This window comes from Orcinus orca, chromosome 8 (genome assembly GCF_937001465.1).
Source record: "Orcinus orca chromosome 8, mOrcOrc1.1, whole genome shotgun sequence".
NCBI lineage: Eukaryota > Metazoa > Chordata > Mammalia > Artiodactyla > Delphinidae > Orcinus > Orcinus orca.
The window spans coordinates 65,020,650-65,039,772 of NC_064566.1; the positions used below are offsets into that span (position 1 = coordinate 65,020,650).

General features: G+C 38.1%; 1 protein-coding gene and 1 long non-coding RNA gene across 9 annotated transcripts in view; one reads left to right on the forward strand and one right to left on the reverse strand.

Annotated features, from left to right (window-relative positions):
- GRM5 (glutamate metabotropic receptor 5) overlaps positions 1-19,123 on the reverse strand; it is a 555,933-nt gene that overhangs the window by 110,341 nt on the left and 426,469 nt on the right. The gene's annotated exons all lie outside the window — the stretch shown is intronic.
- The window catches only part of LOC117202151 (uncharacterized), a 268,363-nt gene that overhangs the window by 106,247 nt on the left and 142,993 nt on the right, over positions 1-19,123 (forward strand). For 2 of the 3 annotated variants that reach the window (XR_004484344.2, XR_007478772.1), the window contains exon 3: positions 10,033-10,131. The exons of the other annotated variant lie outside the window; for it this stretch is intronic. This is a non-coding gene — a long non-coding RNA (uncharacterized LOC117202151). The remainder of the gene's footprint in view (positions 1-10,032; positions 10,132-19,123) is intronic. 3 annotated transcript variants of the gene reach the window in all.

The following is a 19,123-nucleotide window of genomic DNA, read 5'->3' on the forward strand; positions in this document are numbered from 1 at the left end:
ACAGCACTCAAAACATGTTCTTTAATTCATCTGGGGGAGCCGGAACTTTGAAGTAGCTGTTAAACAAAGGGAAATCAGACTGTCTTAATGCAGAATCAGAGAATGTCTGAGATACAAGGGACTTTAGAAAGCATCTAGTTCTAGAAGCTGCAGAAAGCAATCTCATGGGCTGAATTCGGCCTTTAGTTATGTTTTGTTTGGCCTAAGTGCCATTTTATGGAAATTTCACATAAAAATCTAGCTTTTTAGGCTCTCTTGGAAAGATCAGAAGATATCACAGTACTGGCTTCAGACTCTCACATGGCAAATGCTGACCTACTTCTGTCTTTTACATCATTTCTTTGGCTCTGTACTCATTGGAGATTGGGACCTCATAATCTGGTCCAATAAACTCAATGGAGGAAAATAAGGCCAAGAGAGGGAAAAGTACTTCCCTGAAGTCGTACGTTTGGTTAATGGCAGCAGGCCCCAGACCCTTGGTGTCCAAACTCTTGGACTAGTGCTGTTTTCATATGGGAGGCAAAGGAAACCATGATTTAACATTGTTTTCAGCAAATGAACTTATGACCATAGAGCAATGAAAGCACCAACAATTTATTAAAAAAAAAAAAAATCCCAAGTTAGTTCTCTGTGTTAGCCCTTATACTAGATACTGAAATACTTTGGGATTGTCTTCATTACTTCCTTTCTACCCACCAGTAGGGGAAAGATAGTAAAGGGAAGGAGGATGTAAGGGAAGAGATTCAAGGGAAGGAGATTATAAATCTACAAGAGTCCATTGGATAACATATTGTAACATGGCAATGAAAAAACCTGCAATGAAACAAATTCTCCCCACTCATTTATTTTCCATATCTACTCATTCCTCATGCATCTGGCAGACGGATTCCATTTATGCTCAGTGGCTAAGACAATAATTTGTTTCCTGCTGTGACAGAAGGTCAGAGCATCCCCCAAGCCAGAATTAATCTTCTGCCATTACGTGGCTTATGCCGAAATGTGCTTATACCTCTGACATGTAATGCTTTCTGCCATGCATTAGAATTATCTATGTGCTTATCTGTGCCCACCACAGAGTAAAAGCATCCTGAAGACCAAAGCTGTCTTGTTTATACTGTATCCTCCACAGTTGCTAACACAGTGGCATCGAGTGAGCAATCCATTCCTTCATTTAACATTTACTAAGCACCTCTTTTCTGCAAAAGCCTCTAAACATATCATGAGATTCAGGGATTAGTTCAGAATAGACCATCAGCTTCATGCAGATTGGGCCCACATTGATCTTGCATATATTGTATTTCCAGCACCCAGAACAGTGGTCAATATTGTCACTAATATATTGGTGGGTCATATGAACTATGGATAAATACAAATAGACTTACTGTATAGTGATCCAGACAGAGAAATGCATGTTATAATGAAGATGCAGTTGCAGGTAGCTTCTTGGGAGCATAGGTTAAGATTAGTAAAATAAAAAACTGGTTAGGTGACGTAGGGCTTGGACAGAGACTAGTGATGTCAAGCTGGAAGGAACAGCCTACAAAAGGATTAAAGAACCTGATGACATCATATAAATCATTCAACCTTTTCCCCAACACTGTATGTGGGCTTTTCTGTGTCAGGAAGCATGTCAACACCGGGAACCCAGAGCTGTAGCCATAAGCCTAGAGAGACACCAGTTTGTAATATCCGTAGCTACTCCACTTGAAACTGTGCCTGAAATACAGGCAGTTGACCCCTAAATGCTCATATTGAAATGCAAATGAAGGCAGCATCTGCAGAAAGAAGACGTGTCTTCAGGGAGTTACAGAAACTCAACAGAGATTGTACACTTCTATGTGCAGAACACCAAATTTTAAATTTAAATGATTCACCATGAACAGCCGGTTGGCAGCCCCTCTGATGGATATGTTATTTCAGATAGCATATCTCTTTCATTCACATTACAGTATTTTGAGGAACTTCCATATGGTATGTAAATGAAGGAAGAATGCCACAGGGATATGAAGGCTGGTGGTAATGATATTATTAAAAAAGGGTATGTGGCAAAAAGCCATAGCATTCCACTCTCCTTACTATACTAAGACCAAACTCCTAGGCCAGACCTTTCTTATTTGGCTCTACCCATTGGTCCATCTTCACCGCTATTTTTTTCCTTTTAATCTTGTTTCATAATATTTCCTGGAGACTTGGCTTTCCCATCTCTATATGATGAGCTTCCTATCATATTTTAAAACATGGTTTAATGGTCACTTTACTGTGAAGCCTTGCTAGAGTTTCTCAGGTAGAATTTGATAATTCTTTTTCCAGGGCTTCCTCATTTGGGAAATAAAGAAAATAATACCTTCTTTTAGAGTTGTGACAATTAGAGACAATACATGTAGAAGTCAAGACTCCATAACGGTACTACACAGGACACTATTGCCATTGTTGTACACCTAGTACAATTTAATACAAGAAGTCACTAGATTAGTCTAAGATATTTGTAAAATTAGCACTCCGTACCTTTGAAAATTTGAGAATTACTGTATGCTTTATTCACAAAATGTTCCAGAGTTTATGCTTCTGAAAATAAGTGATGCTAAAAATTTAAGTTCCATTAAAACTTTTACTTCTAATTAAAAATAACAAGCATGCTAAATGAAAACCCTATCTCATATAGTAAGCACTATAATTGAAGTGAAGTAGAAAATTGAAAAAAAGAATTACATTGCAGTGTATAAACCTGCAAATAATTCAGCTACAAAATGCAGAGTTTGCAAATTGTACACATGGAAGATTAATTATCATGTCTAATACAAGAGACTTGATTAGGGTAGAAGGATTTGTATAAAATGAGACATTGGATCATTTTTATCAAAAGGTATTCATGAAGCACCTTCTTCAGACTGTGCTAGTTACTGTGCCACTTGTACTAGCTTCTTCTAGATGTTACTTTAGAATCACAATAATATCGCTTTCGACCATGACAATGATTATTTTCTATAAACCATTTTATTTTGAATTATTCAAAGGCAGTCATTAGAGGAGAAGAGATGGGAGAAGAAGGTATCCCACACATGCTAGATGCTATGTGCTTGACATTCATTACCTTATTTAACCCTTGCAGCAAACATAAAAGCCAAGCATTAATTTCTGCCTTTGTTTAGATGAGAAAATTTGGGCTCAGAGAGTTAAAATAAAATGCCCAGTAACAGAAAGCTAAAACTGAGTAAAGCAGGATTTCAAACTCAGTTTGATCTGTCTCTACAGACTGACCTTTCTGCACCAGTATCTCCCATTTTTGTAAACACAACAAGGTTACTTTTGTAAATGTCAGTTTCCTTCCCTTGAAAATGAGAGTAATCATCCTTACTAACTTCTGAGGATAGCACTTGAGCAAATAAATGAGAAGTTATAGGTAAAAGATTCTGATTAATAGTAATGGGCAATATTTAGTGAGAAATTACTGTTGTTCTAATTTAGCCATTACAAAAGCTCTGTAAGTAGCTACTACTGGGATATGTTAACGTTAGTTAACTAGTCTCTCTCTTTTTTTTTTTTTTTTTTTTAAGGAAACTGAGGTTCGCAGACATGAAACAGTTTTTCTAAGGACTAATAGATTGAAAACACATCAAATTGTAAAGCACTGCTAGTATCTGGATTGAACATTTTTCAAACACTTTAGCACTGTATTGACATAGAGAATCACGGAGGGGTATAATATAAGAAACCATTCTTTGAAGTATTAACTTTCTTATCTTCTAGACTCTAAACCCATGTCCCATGGGTTTGTTTTGCATTTACAGAAGGCAGCACAATATAATTAAAAGAACATAGATTCAAATTTTAGCTCTTTATTTGTCAGTTATATGTCCTTGCCTGGGCAAGCCAGGAAATCTCTTTGAGCCTCAGTTTGCTCATCTGTAAAATAACAACAATAATAATATCTGAGGATCAAGAGAGAGCAAGTGAACGAAAGAGCAAGAGGAAACCTTGAACTGTTTTACAATTCTAATAAGTTAGTGTTATTATTTTATAATCTACAGATCTGAGAACAAGTTGCACCAGTTCTCCAAAGAAATCTCTGAGCTGGCTCATTCTGGCCTGATAACTATCTCCAGTGAAGCAATTCAGAACTGAGACTTTATTGTCCTTTGAAAAGAAATCCTGCTTCTTAAGTCTAATTATTGCTGGAGGTCAAGGTGGGACCTGTCCTTGGATATGTTAACTGCGGCCCATCCATAGATGTCTCTGCACAGTGTCTGAAATATTCTTCTCTGCTTAGTCTCCAGGATTGATCCATTTTTTTTAAAAGCAGAGTGGAAAACCATGGAGTTAAAACATTAAAGGATTCACAAAGACATTTCAACTGTATACAATCTCTTATCTAAAAAAGCCATTTTCTAAAATATTATCATGTATTAGAAGTAATAAAGATAAGCAACTGCTTAAATACAGTTTACCTTACCATTATGAATATGCCTTGATTTCATTATAACCTGGACTTCAGTCCCTTTGGTTCATGGGATCGCCAAGTCAGCACAAGGCTCAGAGCTGCATGCTGGTGGGGAACTATGGAAGGGAGGGGACACCTGTCTCTTGACACCTGGTCTTTTAGTAAACATGTAAAATACATTCCTTTATTCATTCAGCAGGTATTTACTGAGCACCAGCTATATATCAGAGTTGTTCTAGCCGACTTTTCAGCAAGTATTTGTTAAGCACTTAGGGTATTTAATGATCTATAAAATTGCCTAGTGACAGCAGGGAAGTCAATTCCATGTGTGTGCACATGGTTTCGCTTATTTGGAGTTACACAGCCTAAAGTTTGAGACTGCTTTGCTACTTACTAGGTGTGTAATCTTGGGCAAGTGATTTAACCTCACTAAGTATTTTTTCTTCCTTTTTCAATAAAAGGACACTAAGCTGTCTCATAAGATTGTTGGGAGCATAAAATGAGACAGAACCTAGCAAATTTAATAAGCAAATAACTGCTTATTAAATGCTAATTATGATGATGGTAATGAGACCACTTATATCATTTCCTGTTATTGAATTAAGCTATAGTAATCTTCACTATTTGGCTGCCTAGAATCCAAATCCCTTCCTAATATTGATGAACTCCTCATTGTACTTAGATTCTAGAAGGCTGTATATTCCTTTCATTAGGGAAATTTAAGTAGCCTTATCCTCTTGCATTCTCCGTGCCCTGGTTGCCAGGTAATAGGAATGCGACCCAGGCTCAGTGAATTGGAAGCTCCCTCCCAGGAATCTGGGGAAAGTGAAGTAAATCAAAGGATGCCCAGTATTTATTTACAATGAAGTGAGCGGAGTGGGTCCAAGTGCAGTTATACTCTGGCCAAATTGCTAAAAGCTGAGCTTCTTGTTTCATGGCCCTTGGGAGCTGGTCCAAGTTTCCAAACTTAGTCCTCCAGCTACCAGTAGATCCTGGGAGGCCACAATATTCTTCCAAGTAATAGTATTTATTTATAATTATATTTATTTATTTTACTTAAGAGAGCCAAGCTAACATTGGTTTCCAGTGATTACAACCCAGATCCTGACATGAGTCAAATTCTTGTTTGGAAAAGCAACCTGTTACCAGCTGGGCAACTACTTACTAATTATTTGAATTCCAATTCTACTGTTAATTTTTTTGATAATTACTGGTTTAACTTTATCCAGTATTCTATGGGTTTATATGGGTGCCTACAGTCCAACAGAGGCAAATTATTTAATTTTATTTTGAAGTAGAACCATGGACCAAAAGATTTCCAGAGCTGAATTATTTGACAAAGAGAATGCAGACATCAAATTTAATTCACAATTCCTCACCAGGATAGCAGATGCCTTGCACTGTGGAAGCTGATTTCACAATGGAGAATGTTCTCCACTTACCTGTGACCATTTGAACCAGCTAATTCAGTTTAGAGAAAGAATCACCAGATGAATTTTCTTCTCTCTCGTCACTAATTGAGGTTTAATTAAATACTGCCTTAGAGCATATAAAGGAAACCCTGGTCCATGCCTACTTCTTTACCTTATCCAAAGAAACTGAGAGACATGGAAGGAAGGAAAAATAACAACAGAGAAAGTGCAATTGGAAACTGAAAATTTCAGGCATCAAGGGAACTCCTAGGAAAGAAAATTTGCCATGTGCTTCTGAGACGGTCAGTTCAAACACCAATTTTGTTGTCCAAATCTCCCACATGGTGTCCAATTACAGCTAGTTATCCAGGGTTTAAAAAACATTCCCCCCCCCCGACTTTGAAGCAATTTACTATATGTTAGTTAAAATGTCCTAACCATAAAGCACCCTTGAATATTGTTTTTATATTTTGCTAGAATTTCCCAGATATAACATATGCCAATTCAAGCAGAATGTGGAAAACATTTTAACATTTGTGGAAGCACGAGTTTGCACATGGTTTATAAATGCACAAACCTCTTGTGTTTCTCTCTACTGTGCCCTGTAGAGGTTTGTGACTTAGAATTGTTTGAGTTGCATTTTTCATACAGTGTGAATTTTGGCTGAATTCTTTTTTAGAATCACATTCTTTTATTTATTCTGAAGTGTTGAGATTCTTAGCTCTACGAAATTGCTAGAGAAAAATATTGTGCAGAAGAAAAATGCTAATAATGATATGGTTTATTGAATTTTACTGAATGCTGGAGACTATGTGCTATGGACTGAATTGTGTCCCCTCAAAATTCACATGTTGAAGTCCCAGCTGCCAGTGTATTGATGTTTAGGATAGGGCCTTTGGGGCATATTTGGGATGGGGCCTATGAGATATGAGGGTGGGGCCCTCATCATGGGATTAGAGTCCTTATAAGAAGAGATACCAGAGAGCTTGCTCTCCTTCTCTCTGCCATGTGAGGAGGTGGCTGTCTGCAAGCCAGGAAGAGGTCCTCACCACAACCCAACCATACTGGCACCCTGATCTTGGTTGGGCTTAAATATCCCAGTCTACTCTATTTTGTTACGGTAGCCTGAACTGACTAAGACACTGTTAAGTGCTTCCTAGGTACTAGTCGATGTTCTTCTCATAAGGCCTCTATCAAGTAGGCATTTAATATCACCCCAAACTTACATCCGAAGAAAGTGTGGAAGGAGAGTTTCAGCAACTTGTGTAGCAAAGCTATTAAGTGGCAGAGCCAGGATATAAATCTAGCCTGTCAAATGCCAAAGCTTGCCCCCCTACTGTGCTGTCTTAACTTTCCATTTATGTAAATCCACCACTCAAGAATCATTTTAAGCACATTTGTCACAGTCATCAATATATAAATGTACCTCATATTTCTTTGTGAAACTTTTTTAGGTCTCTCATGGTCCCTGCTCTTCCTGTAGTTACTGTCTGAAACATAGATATTAAGGACAGTTGTCATTGGCTTCTAGCTTTGAGTTCTTCGTGCTTTCATCCAGGTTTCTAGTCTTCTACTGACTTAGTAATTTTGCCCCAGGTGTTCTTCATTAGCACTGCACGTCACTAAGGTACCAGTTCCACTTCTCTTATTTGTCTTTACATATTTCTACCTGTATAACTTCAAACTTGAAATATTTTGTGTGAAACTCATCTTCTTTACCCACTCTGTCCCCCTTTTCTATTTTCCCTATTAACGAAATTTCTCAATAACCTATAATTGAAATCTTGAAGTCACCCTTGACTCCTCTCCCTGCCTTAACCCTGCAGAGGATCACCAAGGTTATGCCACTCTTCTGTCATCCGACAGTAGATGCTGTTACACCCTCAAATTCCCAGTAGCTTAATGCAATAAAAGTTTATTCCTTGCTCACATCCAGTACTAACCTCTATTTCATCCAATAAACTACAAATGATACTGTCAGATTAACCTTTCTAAACGTGATTTTTGATTATATAATTTTCTGCCTCAAAATTTTTCGTAAATTACTTAATATGTAGAAGAAAATTCCCCATGACATTGCCTAGCATATGCGATCCTTAAGAAATCTTTCCCCACTTTCATTTCCAGGCTTATCTGTTGTGACATTATGACACTTCCACTCTGGTTGGAAAGTATACCCTCCATCGCCTGAACAGGCCTTGTATTTTCTTAACTCCATTCTGCAATTTTTCTAGTCTTCTAAGCTTGGAATACTCTGCCTCAAACTCTCCCTCTCACAGCCCAACCAAACTTCAGGACTCAACTCAAATGCTAACCATATCATTAAGCCCTAATGTCCCCAGACACAAGTATTCTCTACCTTCTCTAATGCCTAGAGCTCTTAAGACCCATTTCATCATTTTCTACTTAACATATATAACCTTATTTTAAAGGTATCCCCAGATAAATTATAATATACCTGAAGGAAGAGATCAACCACTAGCTAATCTTTGCATCCTCTCTTACAACCCTTGAACTAGCTCATGATCTTGCTTAATGGAGGTTCAAAAAAATGATAATTTAATAAAGAAGCTGTAATAGGAGTTTAACAAATGCCCTGAATTTGTATCAATACTTTATTTCTTGAAAAGAAATCATGTGCCACTTAGGTCATATGTAATAACTGCTCTGAGAGTCATGAAGCCTTGAATTAATCAGTAAATATTTTGGAAGCAACAGCTTAGTGGGAGTCACCATGGAAACAGATGCATCCTCTAAGGACTCATTATTGTCCCTAAACAAGCAGAAGCCCTCTTCATAAAGGACTTTTCTACTCCAGCACTGCTTTCTCATTTGCTCAGGCTATCCTTTTGGCTTGACCCCTCCTCTCCACTTACCCATATCACATCCAAGCTGTCCCTTCCAGTTATCCTTGGATACCCTGATCTACAGTGATTTCTCCTATCCATAGACTATCATGACTCTTACTAATTGAGTCACACTTTCCCCCAATGCTTTAAACCTAAGAGGCCTTGTGGCAGAGTGAGCAGAGTGTGGACTCTGGAGTCAGACTGAATTCAGTACTTGTGGTGCAACCTGCCTTGGAAAAACTAGTGAACCTCCCCAAGCTTTAGTTTCCTACTCAACAAAATACGCCACTACTACCCAAAGAATTATACGAAGAATAAATGATAGAACTGTACTTGAATTGCCCTGCAATTCAAGGGCCTGGCATAGAGAAGAACTCAGTAAATGGAGGTTCCCTTTCCTTGACTTTCACTAATTAAAAATACCCACTGCTTCCACTGCTACTGTGTGGATCCAAGGCATCATCTGTCATCTTATTACTGCGATGACCTTCTTTTTTAATTTATTTATTTTTGGCTGCATTGGGTCTTCATTGCTGCGTGCGGGCTTTCTCTAGTTGCGGTGAGTGGGGGCTACTCTTCTTTGCGGTGTGCGGGCGTCTCATCGCGGTGACTTCTCTTGTTGCAGAGCACGGGCTCTAGGTGCACAGGCTTCAGTAGTTGTGGCACGTGGGCTCAGTAGTTGTGGCTTGCGGGCTCTAGAGTGCAGGCTCAGTAGTTGTGGTGCATGGGCTTAGTTGCTCTGTGGCATGTGGGATCTTCCCAGACCAGGGATCGAACCCGTGTCCCCTGCATTGGCAGGCGGATTCTTAACGACTGTGCCACCAGGGAAGTCCCATGATAGCCTTCTAATTGTCTCCTTGATTGCTTTTTTGCCCACGCCTACCATTTATTCACGATAGCCAAAGTGATCTTTAAAAAAAGCCAGTGCAAGTCCTTCCTTTGCCCAAATCCTCTAATGGTTTCATGTTTCTCGAGTAAAAGCCACGGTCAATGCAATGCCAATAAGACTCTACGAGATCTCACCCTCTGTTACCTCTGCCATCATCTACTATTTTTCCCGAACTTACTTTGCTCCAGCCGTACTGGCCTTCCAACTACTTTCTAGAATATGGCAGCTCATGACCCTCTCTGGACTTTGTACCTGTGGTTTCCTACTCCTGGAATCATCTTCCCTTGTGTCTACCTGTTGCCCCTATGTTACTCCCTCATCTCCTCCTGAGATTTATACAAGTCACTTTCTCAGTAAGATTGTCCCTGACTACCCTATTTATTTATTTTTAAAATATTTACTTATTTATTTTCTTTTTCTTTTTTTTTTTTTGGCCTGCGTCAGGTCTTAGTTGCGGCACGTGGGGTCTTCATTGAGGCATTCCGGATCTTTCACTGCAGCATGGTCTCTTCGTTGTGGCATGTGGGCTGCTCTCTAGTTGTGGTAAGTGTGTTTCCTCTCTCTAGTCATGGTGCGCAGGCTCCAGGGCGCATGGGCTCTGTAATTTACGGCATGCGGGCTCTCTCGTTGAGGCGCGCGAGCTCAGTAGTTGTGGTGCGTGGGCTTAGTTGCCCTGTGGCATGTGGGATCTTAGTCCCCTGACCAGTGATCGAACCTGCCTCGCCCACGTTGGAAGGTAGATTCTTTACCACTGGACCACCAGGGAAGTCCCTGACTACCCTATTTAAATTGTGCTCTCTCTAATGTTCTAAATCCTGCTTCCCTAATTTATCTTTCTCTTAGCAATTATCATCATCTAATATAGTGTAACTTACTTATTTTGTTTTACTCTATCTTCCTCTAACAGGAATGTAAGCTCCATTAAGGCAGGTATTTTTGTCTGTTTTGTTTACAGCTATAGCTCCAGCACCTAAAAAAAATAATGAGGGGCACATAATAGGCATTTAGTAAGTATTTGCTGAAGAGATAAATAAGTTATCTAGTTTTAATAGTACATCCTTTATTCTTTTATATTGATACCTTGAAGTCAAGTACCAGATCATATGCTTCCTCTGGTTTCCACCCCAGCATGTTGTAAGGGTGCAACGATAACTTGCTAATACACATCATCTTTTAATAGTCAAGCTCTTCACATCATTTTCTCAGTGACCATGTCTTTGACAGAAGCTCTCTTGTCACCTCAATGCCCGTCACAGCTTTAGGGGACAATAGCTTCTTTATTTAGTAGCCATATGGCCTGGGTGGCAGTTGCCTACAATTTTTAAAGGTTGTGACATTGGCAATTACTGAAATGTCAAAACTCCAGGCCAACCGTGTGGGTTGTGGCGACAACCATCCCACACAGTTGCTGTGGTGATGTGGGTAAACTCTATATAGCATCTGACACTGAGCCATAAGATTAGAGTTAAGATTAGCTCTATACAGTGCCTCAGGGAATGGCATTGGTTATAAGACAGGTATACTAGACTAAAACACCTATATTAATATGAAGACTGGGGCCACCAAGAGGCAGAGGAAATATTTGTGGGTTTTTTTTATGTTGTATGCTAATAATATGCTGTTAATCATCACTTCTAGCCATGAGATTATTGGAAAATATATTTACTAATACCACATGGTGCAGTTCTTTTTCACAGTAATGTAAATGCCAGTATTTTCTAAAGTACACTCTATTGTGATAACTTTATAAGCATAAGGTACAATAGAACATTTCTAGAGATCCTTTTATAGAATCTTTACATATACCATCTTGTTTTATCTTCATAATGAATCTAAAGTATAAGTATTATCTAAATTGTATAAATAAAGAAGGCAAGGCTAAGTAACTAGCCCAAGGTTACAGAGTGAGTGAGTGGTGGAACTGAATTTAGCACAGGTCCTCACTCCGAAGCTCTTCTGTCACTCAGTATCGCTTCCTGAGTCAGCTCCGGGAGAGAATGCTGCACTGGGCATCTCAAAAGGGATGAGCTTAGGGATTAAAAGCAAGAGGAAAAATTCCTTCTATAAAATAAATTTCTATTTCACTATGGGCATCAAAATTACAAAAGATATAAGAGAGGAAGAATTCAGTTATTTGCTGGAATTCTCTGAAGCCTGAGACTAAATCTGTAAAAAAAAAAATTATATAATACATATTTTATACATATTCTAATATTATATATTATTATATAATTTGTATAAAATATATACTATTATATAATTTATATACTATATTTATATACTTAAATACCTCTTAAAAGCTTTATTAAAATAAAATTGACATACAGTGAACTGCACATATTGAAAGTGAGCAACTTGGTAAGATTTCATTTATGTGTCCTTTTGTGAAATCATTACGGCAAACGAGATAATGAATGTATCCATCACCTCCAAGATTTTCCTCATGGACTTCTTAATGCCTCCCATCCCCAGGCAACCACTGATCGGTGTTCTGTCACCATAGATTACTTTGTATTTTTATAAAGTTTCATAGAAGTTGACTCATCCAGTGTTTATCTTCCTTTTCCTGGTTTCTTTCATTCAGCATAATTATTTTGAGATTTGCTACATTTCTAGGTGTATCCATGGTTTACTGCTTTCTGTTAATTTGAGTAATATTCCATTGGACTAATGGCCATCCAAATTTTCCAGTGCCATCATTTCTCTGAATTGCTTGTATACCTTTGTCAAACCAGTTTTCCGTATACACGTGAGTCTTTTTCTGAATTCCCTATTCTGTTCTGTTGATCTATTTTTCTGTCTTTATGCTGTTACCACACCGTTTTGATTACTGTTTTTTTAGACTGAGTCTTGAAGTCAGGTAGTGTTAATCCACCAACTTTCTTCTTTTTTTTTGAGAGTTGTTTTCAGTATTCTAGTTCCTTTGCATTTCCATAAAATATATTTAATTGGTTTGTCAGTTTCTGTTTAGAAAAGACTACTAAGAGTTTAATTGGAATTCTTCAAATCCATAGATAAATTTGGGAGAATTGACATCTTAACGTTATTGAGTTTCCTGATATGTACACACAGTGTATCTCTTTTTAAAAAAAATTTATTTAAATCATCATCAGTTTTCTGAGTGACGCTTTGTAGTTTTCAGCATAAAGACTTGCATGTCTATTGCCAGATACACCCCTCAGTATTTCACATTTTTAATATTATTTTAAATAGTACTAACTTAAAAAAATTTTTTATACAGCAGGTTCTTATTAGTTATCTATTTTATACATATTAGTGTATACCTGTCAATCCCAGTCTCCCAATTCATCACACCACCACCAACCCTGCCACCGCTTTCCCCCATTGGTGTCCATAAGTTTGTTCTCTAGATCTGTGTCTCAATTTCTGCCCTGAAATTGGTTCATCTGTACCATTTTTCTAGGTTCCACATATATGTGTTAATATACGATATTTGGTTTTCTCTTTCAAACTTACTTCACTCTGTATGACAGTCTCTAGATTCATCCACATCTCTACAAATGACCCAATTTCCTTCCTTTTTATGGCTGAGTAATATTCCATTGTATATATGTACCACATCTTCTTTATCCATTCGTCTGTCGATGGGCATTTAGGTTGCTTCCATGACCTGGCTATTGTAAATAGTGTTGCAATGAACGTTGGGGTGCATGTGTCTTTTTGAATTATGATTTTCTCTGGGTATATGCCCTGTAGTGGGATTGCTGGGTCATATGGTAATTCTATTTTTAGTTTTTTAAGGAACCTCCATACTGTTCTCCATAGTGGCTGTATCAATTTACATTCCCACCAACAGTGCAAGAGGGTTCCCTTTTCTCCACACCCTCTCCAGCATTTGTTGTTTGTAGATTTTCTGATGATGCCCATTCTAACTGGTGTGAGGTGATACCTCATTGTAGTTTTGATTTGCATTCCTCTAATGATTAGTGATGTTGAGCATTCTTTCATGTGTTTGTTGGCTGTCTGTATATCTGCTTTGGAGAAATGTCTTTTTAGGTCTCCTGCCCATTTTTGGATTGGGTTGTTTGTTTTTTTGATATTGAGCTGCATGAGCTGCTTGTAAATTTTGGAGACTAATCCTTTGTCAGTTGCTTCATTTGCAAATATTTTCTCCCATTCTGAGGGTTGTCTTTTTTGTCTTGTTTGTAGTTTCCTTTGCTTTGCAAAAGCATTTAAGTTTCATTAGATCCCAATTTTTTATTTTTGTTTTTATTTCCATGACTCTAGGAGGTGGATCAAAAAAGATCTTGCTGTGATTTATGTCAAAGAGTGTTCTTCCTATGTTTTCCTCTAAGAGTTTTATAGTGACCAGTCTTACATTTAGTTCTCTAATCCATTTTGAGTTTATTTTTGTGTATCGTGTTAGGGAGTGTTCTAGTTTCATTCTTTTACATGTAGCTGTCCAGTTTTCCCAGCACCACTTTCCCAGCACTGTCTTTTCTGCATTGTATATCCTTGCCTCCTTTGTCGTAGACAGGTGACCACAGGTTCGTGGGTTTATCTCTGGGCTTTCTATCCTCTTCCATTGATCTATGTTTCTGTTTTTGTGCCAGTACCATATTGTCCTGATTGCTGTAGCTTTGTAGTATAGTCTGAAGTCAGGGAGTCTGATTCCTCCAGCTCCATTATTTTCCTTCAAGACTGCTTTGGCTATTCGGGGTTCTTGTGTCTCCATACAAATTTTAAGATATTTTTATTCTAGTTCTGTAAAAAATGCCATTGGTAATTTGATAGGGATTGCATTGAATCTGTAGATTGCTTTGGGTAATATAGTCATTTTTACAGTATTGATTCTTCCAATCCAAGAACATGGTATCTCTCTCCATCTGTTTGTATCATCTTTAATTTCTTTCATCAGTGTCTTATAGCTTTCTGCATACAGGTCTTTTGTCTCCCTAGGTAGGTTTATTCCTGGGTATTTTATGCTTTTTGTTGCAATGGCAAATGGGAGTGTTTCCTTAATTCCTCTTTCAGATTTTTCATCATTAGTGTATAGGAATGCAGGAGATTTCTGTGAATTAATTTTGTACCCTTCAACTTTACCAAACTCATTGATTAGCTCTAGTGGTTTTCTGTTGGCATCTTTAGGGTTCTCTATTAGTATCGTGTCATCTGCAAACAGTGACAGTTTTACTTCTTCTTTTCCAATTTGTATTCCTTTTATTTCTTTTTCTTCTCTGATTGCCGTGGCTAGGACTTCCAAAACTATGTTGAATAATAGTGGTGAGAGTGGACATCCTTGTCTCATTCCTGATCTTAGAGGAAATGCTTTCAGTTTTTCACCACTGAGAATGATGTTTGCTGTGGGTTTGCCATATATGGCCTTTATTATGTTGAGGTAGGTTCTCTCTATACCCACTTTCTGGAGAGTATTGATCATAAATGCTGTTGAATTTTGTCGGAAGCTTTTTCTGCATCTATTGAGATGATCATATGGTTTTTATCCTTCAGTGTGTTAACATGGTGTATCACATTGATTGATTTGCATATATTGAAGAATTCTTGCATCCCTCAGATAAATCCCACTTGATCGTGGTGTATGATCCTTTTAATGTGGTGTTGGATTCTGTTTGCTAGTATTTTGTTGAGGATTTTTACATCTATATTCATCAGTGATATTGGTCTGTAACTTTCTTCTTTTGTGGTATCTTTGTCTGGTTTTGGTATCAGGTTGATGGTGTCCTCACAGAATGAGTTTGGGAGTGTTCCTTCCTCTGTGTTTGGAAGAGTTTGAGTAGGATGGGTATTAGCTCTTCTCTAAATTTTTGATAGAATTCACCTGTGAAGCCATCTGGTCCTGGACTTTTGTTTGTTGGAATATTTTTAATCACAGTTTCAATTTCATTACTTGTGATTGGTCTGTTCATATTTTCTGTTTCTTCTTGTTTCAGTCTTGGAATGTTATACCTTTCTAAGAATTTGTCCATTTCTTCTGGTTTGTCCATTTTATTGGCATAGATTTGCAGTTTCTTAGGATGCTTTGTATTACTGCGGTGTTTGTTGTAACTTCTCCTTTTTCATTTCTAATTTATTGGTTTGAGTCCTCTCCCTCTTTTTCTTGATGAGTTTGGCTAATGGTTTATCAATGTTGTTTATCTTCTCAAAGAGCCAGCTTTTAGTTTTATTGATCTTTGCTATTGTTTTCTTTGTTTCTATTTCATTTATTTCTGCTCTGATCTTTATGATTTCTTTCCTTCTGCTAACTCTGGTTTTGTTTGTTCTTCTTTCTCTAGTTCCTTTAGGTGTAGGGTTAGATTGTTTATTTGAGATTTTTCTTGTTTCTTGAGGTAGGCTTGTATAGCTATACACTTCCCTCTTAGAACTGCTTTTGCTGCATCCCATAGGTTTCGGATCGTCGAGTTTTCATTGTTATTTTTCTCTAGGTATTTTTTGATTTCCTCTTTGATTTCTTCAGTGATCTCTCGGTTATTTAGTAATGTATTCTTTAGCCTCCATGTGTTTGTGTTTTTTATGTTTTTTTCCCTGTAATTGATTTCTAATCTCATAGCGTTGTGGTCAGAAAAGATGCTTAATATTATTTCAATTTTCTTAAATTTGCTGAGGCTTCATTTGTGACCCAAGATGTGATCTATCCTGAAGAATGTTCCATGTGCACTTGAGAAGAAAGTGTAATCTGCTGTTTTTGGATGGAATGTCCTATAAATATCAATTAAATCTATCTGGTCTACTGTGTCATTTAAAGCTTCTGTTTCATTATTAATTTTCTGTTTGGATGATCCGTCCATTGGTGTAAGTGAGGTGTTAAAGTCCCCCACTATTATTGTGTTACTGTCGATTTCCTCTTTTATAGATGTTAGCAGTTGCCTTATGTATTGAGGTGCTCCTATGTTGGGTGCATATATATTCATAATTGTTATAGCTTCTTCTTGGATTGATCCCTTGAACATTATGTAGTGTCCTTCCTGGTCTCTTGTAACATTCTTTATTTTAAAGTCTATTTTATCTGAGTATTGCTACTCCAGCTTTCTTTTGATTTCCATTTGCATGGAATATCTTTTTCCATCCCCTCTCTTTCAGTCAGTATGTGTCCCTAGGTCTGAAGTGGGTCTCTTGTAGACAGCATATATATGGGTCTTCTTTTTGTATCCATTCAGTGAGCCTGTGTCTTTTGGTTGGAGCATTTAATACATTCACGTTTAACGTAATTATCGATATATATGTTCCTGTTACCATTTTCTTAATTGTTATGGGTTTGTTTTTGTAGGTCCTTTTCTTTTGTGTTTCCCACTTAGAGAAGTTCCTTTAGCATTTGTTGTAGAGCTGGTTTGGTGGTGCTGAATTCACTTAGCTTTTGCTTGTCTGTAAAGCTTTTGATTTCTCCATCGAATCTGAATGAGATCCTTGCCGGGTAGAGTAGTCCTCCTTGTAGTTTCTTCTCTTTCATCACTTTAAATGTATCATGGCACTCCCTTCTGGCTTGTAGAGTTTCTGCTGAGAAATCAGCTGTTAACCTTATGGGAGTTCCCTTGTATGTTTTTTGTCGTTTTTCCTTTGCTGCTTTCAATAATTTTTCTTTGTCTTTAATTTTTGCCAATTTGATTTACTATGTGTCTTGGCACGTTTCTCCTTGGGTTTATCCTGTATGTGACTCTCTGCGCTTCCTGGACTTGGGTGGCTATTTTCTTTCCCATGTTAGGGAAGTTTTCGACTATAATCTCTTCAAATATTTTCTCTGGTCCTTTCTCTCTCTCTTCTTCTGGGACCCCTATAATGCGAATGTTGTTGCATTTAATGTTGTCCCAGAGGTCTCTTAGGCTGTCTTCATTTCTTTTCATTCTTTTTTCTTTAGTCTGTTCCGCAGCAGTGAATTCCACCATTCTGTCTTCCAGGTCACATATCCGTTCTTCTGCCTCAGTTATTATGCTATTGATTCCTTCTAGTGTAGTTTTCATTTCAGTTATTGTATTGTTCATCTCTGTTTGTTTGTTCTTTAATTCTTGTAGGTCTTTGTTAAACATTTCTTGCATCTTCTCAATCTCTGCCTCCAGTCTTTTTCTGAGGTCCTGGATCACCTTCACTATCATTATTCTGAATTCTTTTTATGGAAGGTTGCCTATCTCCACTTCATTTAGTTGTTTTTCTGGGGTTTTATCTTGTTCCTTCATCTGGTACATAGCCCTCTGCCTTTTCATATTGCCTATCTTTCTGTGAATGTGGTTGTTGTTCCACAGACTGCAGGATTGTAGTTCTTCTTGCTTCTGCTGTCTGCCCTCTGGTGGATGAGGCTATGTAAGAGGCTTGTGCAAGTTTCCCGATTGGAAGGACTGGTTGTGGGTAGAGCTGGCTGTTGCTCTAGTGGGCAGATCTCAGTAAAACTTTAATCCACTTGTCTGCTGATGTGTGGGGCTGGGTTCCCTCTCTGTTGGTTGTTTGGCCTGAGGCAACCCAACACTGGAGCCTTCCCAGGCTCTTTGTTGGGGCTAATGGCAGACTCTGAGAGGGCTCACGCCAAGGAGTACTTCCCAGAACTGCTGCTGCCAGTGTCCCTGTCCTCACAGTGAGACACAGCCACCCCCGCCTCTCAGGAGACCCTCCAACACTAGCATGTAGGTCTGGTTCAATATTCTGTCGGGTCACTGCTCCTTCTCCTGGGTTCCGACGCACACACTACTTTGTGTGTGCCCTCCAAGAGTGGAGTCTCTATTTCCCTCAGTCCTGTCGAAGTTCTGCAGTCAAATCCTGCTAGCCTTCAAAGTCTGATTCTCTAGGAATTTCTCCTCCCATTGCTAGACCCCCATGTTGGGAAGCCTGACATGGGGCTCAGAACCTTCACTGCAGTGGGTGGACTTCTGTGGTATTAGTGTTCTCCAGCTTGTGAGTCACCCATCCAGCATTTATGGGATTTGATTTTATTGTGATTGCGCCCCTCCTACCATCTCATTGTGGCTTCTCCTTTGTCTTTGGACGTGGGGTATCTTTTCTGGTGAGTTCCAGTGTCTACCTGTTAATGATTGTTCAGCAGTTAGTTGTGATTCTGGTCCTCTCGCAAGAGGGAGTGAGAGCACCTCCGTCTACTTCACCATCTTGAACCAATCTCCCTAAGTAGTACTAATTTTTAATTTCACTTTCTGTTTACTGTTATTGTATAGAACTTCTGTGTATTAATCTTGCATAATGCAAACTTAATAAACTCACTAGAACTTTTTGCAGACACCATTGGATTTTCTAAGCAAGAAATCATGCAATTTGTTAATAAAGACAGTTTTATTTTTCAAATCTGGCTGCCTTTAATTTCTTTAGTTGATGTATATTTCACTGACTGTCCTCTCTGGTGGTAAGAGCTAATCTCTTTGCCTGATCATAGGGGAAAAACTTACTAGCTTGAGGAAGTTTCTGTCTAGTCCTGGTTTGCTGAGAATTTTATCAGAAATCAATATTAGGTTTTCACACATTTTACAATTTTTTAGGTTTTTAATAAAATAAATTACATTTATCAATAATTGCATATTTTATCAACCTTACATTTGGGGATAAATCCTACTTGGTCATGATA